A 12,019-nucleotide genomic window follows, 5' to 3' on the forward strand; every position below is an offset into this window, starting at 1 on the left:
GTTCCAAAATACAGTCAAATGAACAGGTGCTCCTTTTAAGAAGAGTCACTTAGAAGGCTATACAGAAGGTGAGTTTAACTTAGTGAAACTGATTTCAAAAGCTACATGTAAAAATTAGTCTCCCCCTGGGGCCAGGTGCGGTGGCTCAAGCCCGTAATCCCAGCACTTTGCGAGACTGAGGCAGGTGGATCACAAGGTCATGAAATCGAGACCATCATGACCAACATGGTGAAACCCTTTCTCTACTAAAAACACAAAAATTAGCTGGGCATGGTGGCATGCGCCTGTGGTCCCAGCTACTGGGGAGGCTGAGGCAGGAGAATTGCCTGAACCTGGGAGGCGGAGGTTGCAATGAGCCAAGATTGTGCCATTGCACTCCAGCATGGCACCTGGTGACAGAGTGAGACTCTGTCTCAAAAACAAAAAAGAAAAAAAAAATTAGTCTCCCTCTGTGAAAAGGAACTCAACATTATCATCAGAGAAATGCCCAACAAAAGTACAAGACATCATCTCATCCCAGTTACAATGACATTTATTCAAAAGACTGTCAATAAGAAATGCTGGTGAGGATGTGGAGAAAAGGGAACCCTTGCACACTATTGTCGGAAATGTAAATAGTACAGCTACTATGGAGAACAATTTGAAGTTTTTTTAAAAAACTAAAAATAGAGCTACCATATGATCCAGCAATCCTACTACTAGGTGCATACCCAAAAGAAAAAAAGAATCAGTATATTGAAAAGATATCTGTACCTTCTTTTTTATTTTATTGCATTTTAGTTTTTGGGGTACATGTGAAGAACATGCAAGACTGTTGCATAGGTACACACGTGGCAGTGTGATTTGCTGCCTTCCTCCCCATCATCTATATCTGGCATTTCTCCCCATGCTATCTCTCCCCAACTCCCCACCCCCCACTGTCCCTCCCCTATTTCCCCCCAACAGACCCCAGTGTGTGGTGCTCCCCTCCCTGTGTCCATGCGTTCTCACTGTTCAACACCCGCCTATGAGTGAGAACATGCGGTGTTTGATTTTCTGTTCTTGTGTCAGTTTGCTAAGAATGATGGTTTCCAGGTTCATCCATGTCCCTACAAAGGACACAAACTCATCGTTTTTGATGGTTGCATAATATTCCATGGTGTATATGTGCCACATTTTCCCTGTCCAGTCTATCATCGATGGGCATTTGGGTTGGTTCCAGGTCTTTGCTATTGTAAACAGTGCTGCAATAAACATTTGTGTGCATGTGTCCTTATAGTAGAATGATTTATAATCCTTTGGATATATACCCAGTAATGGGATTGCTGGGTCAAACGGAATTTCTATTTCTAGGTCCTTGAGGAACGATATCTGTACTCTTATGTTTACTGCAGCACTATTCACAATAGCCAAGATTTGGAATCAACCCAAATGCTCAGCAACAAATAGATAAAGAAAATATGTGACATACACACAATGGAGTACTATTTAGCCATGAAAAGAATGAGATCCTGTCATTTTCAACAGTATGGATGGAACTGGAGAACATTAAGTTAAATCAGCGACATAAAAAGACAAGCTGCATGTTCTCATTCATTTGTGGGAGCTAAAGATTTAAACAATTGAACTCATGGAGATGGAGAGTAGAATGACGGTTACCAGAGGCTGGGAAGGGTTAGGGGTGAGGAAGTGTAGATGATTAATGGGCACAAAAATATAGTTAGAATGAATGAGATCTAGTGTTTGATAGCACATCAGGGTGACTAAAGTCAGCAATAATTTGTTGGACATTTTAGAATAACAGGAAGTACATTTGGAATGTTCTTAACACAAAGAAATGAAGAATGCTTGAGATGATAGACACCCTATTTAGCTGAATGTGATTATTACATATTGTAAGCCTGTATCAAAATATCTCATGTAGGTCAGGCATGGCAGCTTACGACTATAATCCCAGCACTTTGGGAGGCCAAGGCAGGCGGCTCACCTAAAGGTCAAGAGTTCAAGACCAGCCTTCTCTAACATGGTGAAACATGGTATTACCCCCTCTATACTAAAAATACAAAAATTACCTGGGCATGGTGATGGGCGCTTGTAATCCTACCTACTAGGGAGGCTGAGGCATGAGAATCACTTGAACCCAGGAGACAGAGGTTACAGTGAGCCGAGATCGCACCATTGCACTCCAGCCTGAGCAATAAGAACAAAACTCTGTCTCAAAAAACAAACAAACAAACAAACAAAAATCTCATGTACTTCATAAATATAAATACCTACCATGTATCCATAAAAATTAAAAATAAAATTTTAAAAATTAGTCTCCTCTTTGTAGTCTTATCTATGGCAATTTTGCCTATGATATAGCTTTGGCCCAGAACATTTTGTAACTCCTTTTTGTTAACTATCTTCAGAGAAAATTATAAAAATTGCCAATCATTGAGGCTTTACCATGTGCCATACACTAGAAAAACCATTTTACACATTTTTACACATTTTACTATGTGTAAAAAAAACCATTTTGCTATGTGTAGAAAAACCATTTTACTATGTGTAGAAAAACCATTTTACACATAGTCTTTCACAACAGCTGGATGAAGTAGGTATTATTTGTCCCATGTTCCAGACGAAAAGAACTGATGTTTACACAATTTAAAATGCCAAAAGGCCCCAAGTCACAAAGCCAGCAAGTGAGGAACTAGTATTTGCACATAAGTCTTTCTCCTTCCAAATCACTTGACTGCACAGTCATATGTCACATCATGAAGTCAATCCAATTCATGACTTCACATATTGCTGACAATCTCACAAGCCTCTGTGGAAGGGCCCAAGAGTTTCCGTGCATCACTCCAGGAATACCAAAATGTGAAAGACAATGTCACCAGAAGACAGAATACAGGCCCTCGGATATGATTGCAAGTGGGTGAAATTGGTTCTGATTAACACCTGGCCTTCTCCAAAGGATAAATTCACCTGCAAAGGATAACCTTTTGCCACCACTGGAGATAATTTAAAAACTGAGTGGGGATTGAGTATGGGGTGGGTATGGAAGTCAACACGCAAAAAATAGTGCTTCCAAAATCTGTCACAAAATATACTCGGGAGGAACACCAGTATCACAATTACTGCAGGGTCTCCCAAAGTGAACACTCTAAGGGATAATACTCACTTGAAATTCTGCCATATTTGTAGAAGTCCTATTAATTTATGATCACTACTTTTAGTTTGTGACAGTGACTTGAAAGCACTTTTAAGCTCATTAATTTATCCTTTATTAATTAAGTGTATGAATTAGACTTCTCACAAAACCAGAATTCCTTGTGATTTTATTGGCTTTGAGTATTAACTGCAAGCTGCGCCTACTTAGCAAAGTTATATTTTCTCTTTGCAGATGTTTAATTGTAGAATATTATCTTAAATGCATATTAAATACTGATCTGGGTACACATACCCCAAAAGGGTGTTATAGTACATTATTAGTTTGGTAGAAATTATAAAATTATAGAAGTTATTGTTAGCCTTTCATTTCAAGTAGAATATAAGACAAATGAACAGATTTTAACAAAACAAACTTACAGACTTAGCAAATATTTTAAAATTTGCATTCATTTGCAACACTTACTTTTAGTAATGGAGCCCAGGTGGGTATTGAACACACGCCAAAGAATAACCAGAAAATGATTTCAGTGTGAACTGACTTCAGGTTTATGGCTCATTGTCTCACACCCTTAAGAAAAAGTAATCCTTTTTCAGTGAATGAAAACTTTTGATTTTTACAAAATCAATAACACTGTTATAGAAGATCACAGAATTCTCTCTCTTCTGAAATTAAAAAAATTCTGGAGCTTGCCATTTCTGCATGAATATAGATTTTTGATGGTTAGAGAAAAAGCAGGAGGTAAGAAAAATGGATTTGCAGCCTTGAAAATCAAACAAAAAAGTAAAGCACTTTAAAATAATTCCAATACTAGGTGATATGCACATTTCATTGTGCAGTGTTTATGGGTTTGTCTGAGATTTTAAGATTTATTAGTTCTAATAGCCCAGGGTCAAGGGAATGGTTTCCCCTCTTTCATTTTTAAAGATTCTCTGTAAAGTCCACTTTTTCTTGAACAGTCAGCATAGTTTCTATTGCTGAGAAATCAGTTGTATTTACTTATTCCCTAATGTCACTCAAAATATTGATTCAAAAGGATGATTCAAAATGAAAGTAAATACAAACTATATGGATAACAGAAAGCTATTAAAACTTGGAGAAGTAAATTTTTTAAATTTTATTCCTCCCAATGCAGTACTATCATAACTCCTTGTAAATTACAAAAAAATGCAGGCAATCATTTGAGAATGACTAAGTGCATCCCTTTAAAGGGAAAATAATTACAATAAGAGCAATAAAAAAGGTCCGATAATTTTACAGATCTTTAAAATAATAATTGCTTACATTTTATAGTTTGCCCAGGGTTTCCACTTATAATGCCTTGCTAGGGTAGATATTTTACCCCATTTTACAGGTGAAACTGAAATAAAGGAGACTATAATTTGTCCAAGTTCACATTATTTCAAAATGCATTAAGAACTGAAAATTAAACAGGTAAAACAGAGTTGAAATGAATGAAAAAAATTATTCAAAGTAGATGTATTTAAATTCCTAGGTTCAGATATATTACATCTTGGGTAACTACATTGTCATTCAGAGTCTTTAGACAATTATTCATTGTCATCTTAAGCATCTGTGAATTAGAACAGTATCTGGAGACTAGAAATATTTAAGAAATATTTTAAAGCAACAGTCGAGAAAGAATTTTCTCATTAATTATAGAAACTTATTTTGTATTCTTAGAAAATGCTGGATTAAGAAAAATTAAAGTCAATAAGGCCAGATTCGTAAAATTCCAGAGTATTTAGAAAATAAATTTCTTTATAAGTAACAAGTTAGCTCTGATAAATCTTATTTCTAAATTATCAAAAATCAGAACAAGAAAGTGACAAAGGTAAGAATATATTTACTTCGATAGTTTTTCTTATTGTTATTTCATCCTAAATGAAGAAACACACAGGTAGAAATTATAATTCAAATTAGTCCACTAGGTGGTGTTCTAAAGATTAGAGGACATCTTGGTAAGGAGAAGATCCTCAATGACAGCCTACATGTATCACTACATAGCTTTGATTTTTAAATTGCTATAATCATAAAAAATAAACACGCAATCTGATTATTCATGTGATTTATAAACTTGCAATTTGACCAGGAAAAAATGTTCCTAGAAAGACTGGCTCTGGATACAATAAAAATAAATCGTTATATTCTCTGCCTTTGGCAAATAAGATTAGATGAGAAAGCCCTGCCTAAGAGTTTACACATAATCAAAGAAACCCAGTAATTTCATGACATTGCTTGTGCTTTGAGTCGTGACAGACCTAATATTCATGGATAGGTACTTTAACAGCTGTATCACACTCATTAAAACATTAAAATACTTTCCTACCAGCTTACAAATAACTGCATGCTGACCACCCACCTCCCGCCCATACCCTCCCACAGCCTAAGCATCCTCAGGTCCTCCTCTAATACCTCTCTCATCTTCAACCAGCAATATTGACTCAGTATGAAATATCTGGCATTGTTTCTATATCTGGTTGTTAAATATTTTTAATAGTGCCCCTACGTAGGTACCCAGAGTTGATAGGTACATTCAGAACATTTGGATAGCAGTTTCTTTAAATATGCAAAGTTTGGAAGAAGCCAAGGGAAAATGAGCAAAGGTCTCAGAACTAAAGGGGCCCTGAGTAACAATTTTTGGTATAAGGAAGGAGAGCTAGGAAAAAAATGTACCTGATGAAAACCTCCCCAGTGGCACAGTGATAGAAGAATTTAAAAGATAATTATGCTGCTATTCAGTTTTAATTTTCTTGCTGAACCATGGGGTAATTCTCTGCAGTTCCTCTCCAAAGAGTTTAAGCACTGGTGTATTGTGATGTATTACTGAGGTTTGGGGAAACAGAAACAAGTGAAGCAAAGTTCCATGGCTGGAAAAATATGGAGTCAGTGATAAGGGTAGAAGCAATATGTAAAGTACAGTACAAAACTACATTGTAAGAGAGTAGATTAGTGAAGTTGAAGACATAGCAATAGAAACTATCCATACTGAAACACAGAGAAAAAAAGACAATTCAAGGCAATAAACAACTATGAGGCAATTTCAAATGGTCTAATAAATATAAAATCAGTGTCCCAAAAGAAAAAGAGAGGGAGGAAGACAGAAAAAACAATCTGAAAACAAAATAGCCAAAAGTTTTCCAAATTTGATGAAAACTATAAACCCACAGCTCCGAGAAGCATAGCAAACACCAAGCACAAGAAATATGAAGAAAGCTACACAAAGGTAAATCATAGCCTGAGAGCTCAAAAACCGTATTTTAAAAAATATTTAATACATCATGGACTGTTTAAACAAAAATAATAACAGTGTAGTATGGGATTATAATATATATAAAAGTAAAACACATGACAATGATAGTACAAATGCCAGAAGAAAATCAGAAAGACGTTGCTGAAAGAATCTTATAAGATGCACAAAATTATACAGCACCACTTAAAGGTAGATTATAATGAGCTATAGATGTCTACTATAAACTCTACTAAAATAAACAAAAGTTACAGCTAGGAAACCATCAAAGAAAATTAAATGGGACCATAACAATATATTCAATCCATTCAAAAGAAGGTGGAAAAGGTGAAAAGAAGGAACAAGAAGACAAATAGAAAACAATTAGTATGACAGAGTTAAACTCAGCCATATCAGTAACCATATCAGCTATAACTGGTCTAAATACCCATATCACAAGACAAAGATTATTATATTGAATAAAAAAGCAAGACTTAACTACCTGCTGCCTATAAGAAACACACTTTAAATATGAAGATACAAATAAGCTAAAAGTAAACAACATAAGATATTCCATGCTGGAAGTTATTTAAAGAAAGCTGGAATGGCTATATTTAAATGAGACCATGTAAATTTTAGAGCAAAGAATACAAGCAGTAATGAAAAAGTTTATTTTATAATGATAAAGGATCAATTCATTAAAAGGGCATAATAGCCTTAAGTGTTTATATAACTAACAACTTACAAATCTAAAATACAAAAACTTCATATAAAGTATGAAGAATATGCAAATCCACAATTATACCCAGATATTCCTTTCTCACTTATTGATAGAACAAGTAGACAAAAATCCAATAAAAGTACAGAAGACTTTAAAAACACTGTCAATCAACTTGTCCTAACTGATATTTATAGAGCACTTCACCCAAAAAATTATTCTCATATGCACATAAAACATTTCCACATTCTAAATCATAAAATAAGTCTCAATAAACTTAAAAAAATTCAAGTTATAAAAATATATTATTATCACAAATGAGTTAAATTATAAATCATTAACAGAAAGATATATGGAAAATTCTCAAATACTTGTAACCAAATTATATACTTCTAAATTACCTATGGGTCAAAGAAGAAATCAAAATGAAAATTAGAATTCTGAACTGAATTTTTAAAATAACATATCAAAATTTGTCAGATGCTGCTAAAGTAGCACTTAGAAGAGAAATCCACAGTACCTATTGCCTATATTAGGAAAGAAAAATGGTCTTAAACAAACAATCTAAGCTTCTACCTCAAGAAACGAGCAAAAGAAGAGCAAATTAAATTAACAATAAGTGGAAGAAAGGAAATAGTAATGATCAGAGTGGAAATCAATGAAATAGAAAAGGGAAAACAAGAGAGAAAGTCAATAAAACAAATAGTTACTTGTGAAGATTAATTAGATTGACAACTTCTGGACAAACATGGAAAAAAAGAGAGAAAATAAAAATTTCTAATATCAAGAATGAAAGAGGTTACATCACCAAAGATTCTGCAGATAAGAAAAAGAGAGTAAGATAGCATTTTGAACAACCTTATGCAAATAAATTCAGCAACACAGAATAAATGAATAAATTTAATGAAAGACAAACTACTAAGCTATACTCAGGAAGACATAGCCTGATAGCATTATATCTATTAACAAAAAACATTATGTCTACTGAGTTTATAGGTTAAAGCATTCCTGCAAAGAAAACTTCAGACTCATTTGGCTTTATTGGAGAATTCTGTTAAAAATTCAAAAAAGAAATAACACCAATTCTACAAACACTTTTTTCAGAAAACTGAAAAGAAAAAAATGTTTTCTGACTTGTTCTATGGGGCCAGCATTATCTTAATACCAAATAAAGGCATTATTTAAATTAAAAAAAAAATGATAGTTCAATATCCCTTATGAACATGAAAGTGAAAATTCAAACCAAAAATTTAGAAAATTAAATTGAAAGAGATATAAAAATAACGTCATGACAAAGTATGATCTTATCTCAAGAATGTAAAGTCAGTTTAAGATTTGAAAATCAATCAATATAAATTACCACATTACCAAACTAAAAAAAAGGAAAAGCATGTATTTATCTCAAGAAACACTAAAGCTATTTTACAAAATCTAGCATCCATGATAAGAGCTTCCCTCAAACTAGGAATAGAGGGGAACTTCATCAACCTGACAAACACTACAACTAATATTTCATTTGTATTTTAACGACACGATAAAAAACTGAATTACTTTCCCCTAAGATAAGGAAAAAGACAAGGCTTTTCACCCTCACGGCTTCTGTTCAGCATTGTACTGGAGGTCCTAGCCAGTACAGTAAGGCAAAACAAAGAAATAAAATACATCTAAGTGGAAAAGAAAAAAGCAAAACTGCCTTTATCCAAAGATAATATGATTCTCTGCAGAAAATCTGGCGGAATCTACAAGATAGAAATTACTAGAATTAGTAAGTGAATTAAATAAAGTGCCAATAAACAAAACTCAATTGTGCATGGTGGCTCACACCTGTAATCTCAGCATTTTGGGAGACCGCGACAAGAGAACTGCTTGAGATCAGAAGTTCAAGACCAGCCTGGGCAACATGGTGAAGCCTGTCTCTCCAAAAAATAAAATTAACCAGGCTTAGTGGCATGGAACTGTAGTCTCAGCTACGTGGATAGGACCGTGAGGAGGGGGATTTCTTGATCCCAGGAGGTCAAGGCTGCAGTGACCCATGATCACACCACTGCACTCCAGCAGAGGCCATAGAGTGAGACCCTGTCTCAAATAAATACACCAAAAGAAAGTTTTTCTGTATACTAGCAGTGAAAACTCAGGTATTGAAATTAAAAATTAGTGTTATTTATATACCATTAAAATATATTAAATAATTATGGATGGATCTTACAAAAATCATTTAAAACATTGAAAATTTTAAATATTACTGAGAAATTAAGGAAGACTTACACAAATGAAATATATGAAATATATATTGAATTTATGTGTCAAAAGACTAAATGTCATTTCTCTCAAATTGATTTATAGGTTCAATATGATCCCAATAAAATCCCAGCAATGTAGAAATTGACAAACACATTCTTAAATTCATATGAAAACACTAAGGACTCAGAGGAGCCAAAACAACTTGGAAAAGAACAAAGTTGGAGAATTAACACTATCTCCTTGCAAAGCTTATTATAAAGCTACAATAATCAAAATAGTGAGACTACCATAAAGGTACACAAATTTATCTGTGAAACAGAATGAAAAGTGCAAAAACAGACTCACCCATTTGGGGCAGTTGACTTTTCACAAAGATGCAAAGAGAAGTCAGTGTAGAAAGGACAGACTTTTCAACAAATGATGCTCGGAAAATTGATGTCCATTCACACACACACACAGAGAGAGAGAGAGAGAGAGAGAGAGAGAGAGAAAAGAATTCATATGCCAACCACATAGAAATGTGCAAAAAATAATTCAAATGGATCTGTAAAACTAGGAGAAAACTTTTGTTTTCTCCTAGCTTAGGAAAAGATTTTCTAGATACCACATCAAAAACACAATCCATATAAAAACAAACTGGACTTCCTCAAAATTAAAAATTTTGCTCTTCAAAAAATATTGTAAAGTGAATAAATGGAAGCACAACTTAGGAAAAAAAATAAAATTGTGCTTCTTATAAGGGACTTGTATTTAGAGTTTATGAAAAATTTATAAAGAATCATATATTGCTGGTATGGTAGGCCAGTTCTTCCTGGCAATCACATAAATGGGCATGCAGAGCACTGCAGTTATACAGACAAATTTCCACAGGGCTGCCTTAACGTTGAGCAAATAGTTAAACCTAGGGAATTTGGTGCCCAGACATCAAAGCTAGAAATGAAACACATGGTCAGTAGGAGACTTGCATGGGCTTCTCCCTTGCTGGAGCAAGCCAAAATAATAGAAATAGTTTTACATTCCTAGTGCCAGAACACGTCTCGGGTTGACAAAATCTGAGACAATTCAAGGTAACAGAGGCAGCTGTTTGAATAGATTCATTGGAGAGTCCAAGGCAGCTCTCCAGACCAAGCTGTAAAGGAGATAAGGTAGAAATAATCACTCTGATACCACAGTAGACAGGCCTTGAACAGTAAACACTGGGGCCCTTTTAATCGGACTTGGCAAGCATTTTTTACCTCTGACCTTCTAGTTGAAACAAAATTAGTTGCCAATAGACTTAGGTGAACGCTATACTGTAGGCACATAACCCCAATCTATCTAAGGACTAAGAAAACTGTAACACTTTGAGTTGGTCTGGTGGAATTATCTCCGGTTTTCTCCCTGTATCCAGTTAAGTAACAAATTCCCTTCTTTCCAGTTTGTCTGCTTCACGTTATTGGGTCTCGAGAAAATGCAGCTGGTACTGACTTCATTCTGAGAACACTAGTAGAATGTAAAATGGTATATTCACTCTGCAAAATAATTTGACAGGCTCTTAAAGAGTTAAACAAACACTACCATATGATCCAGCCATTCCATTCCTAGGTATTTTACCAAGAGAAAAGAAAGCATATGTCCACACAAACACTATACATTGATGTTCGTAACAAATTAATTTATGATAGCCAAAAGCTGGAAGCAACCCAGCTGTCCATCAACAGGCGAATAAATAAACAAACTAGTATATCTGCACAATGGAATTTTCCTCATTAATGAAAATGAATCTACTACATTCAATAGCAGTTGATTCCTACTGCAACATGAGTGAAGCTCAATGTAAGTATGCTGAGTGAAGAAAAACAGTTAAAAAAAGAGTACATATTGTATGATTGCTTCCTATAAAATTCTAGAAAATGAGAATATAGGATATAGAGACAGAAAGCTGATCAGTTGTTGCCTGGGGTTAGGGGTGAGGGAGGGAACGGTGACAGGACAAGATTGCAAAAGGACATGATGGCTATCTTCATTATCTTGATTGTGGTAATAGTTTCATGGGTGCACATTTACGTCAAAACTTATGAAACTGTACCCTTTAAATATGCAAAGCTCATCTTCTGTCAGTTATATTTTAATAAACCATTTCTAAAACCTAAAAGCTACATCTCAAATACTGCCTTGTCATTTAGTGAGACTTTGCCCCATACACCCTCCTCATCACGTGCTTCTCATATCAGGGTTAGTAAATACTACATATGAACAAGAGGAGGAATTATGCGACTGGGAAGCACCTGGACACTTATCTCCAGGAAGGGTGAAGACCAATAATCTACCACAATCATATCTCAGTGGGCACATACAAAATTCCAGTTCAATGTAAGTTCACATACATTCTATCTAGCAATTCTGGATGGAGACACAGCTTCAGAATGACAGAACAGGCCAAAGGGAACCTAGATGCAAGGTGTTAATGAGAAAACCAAAGGCAATGATCAACATGAAAAATGAACCCAAGAAGAGTCATGCAAAAAAGATAGATCCAAGTCTACTGAATGGGGCTCAGGTCTAATTACATTAGTATTACAATGTCTGCAAATTTACTTTAAAAATAATTCATCGTTTTTGATGGCTGCATAATATTCCATGGTGTATATGTGCCACATTTTCCCTGTCCAGTCTATCATCAATGGGCATTTGGGTTGGTTCCAGGTCTTTGTTATTG

This window comes from Cebus imitator, unplaced genomic scaffold (assembly GCF_001604975.1).
Source record: "Cebus imitator isolate Cc_AM_T3 unplaced genomic scaffold, Cebus_imitator-1.0 Scaffold24, whole genome shotgun sequence".
NCBI lineage: Eukaryota > Metazoa > Chordata > Mammalia > Primates > Cebidae > Cebus > Cebus imitator.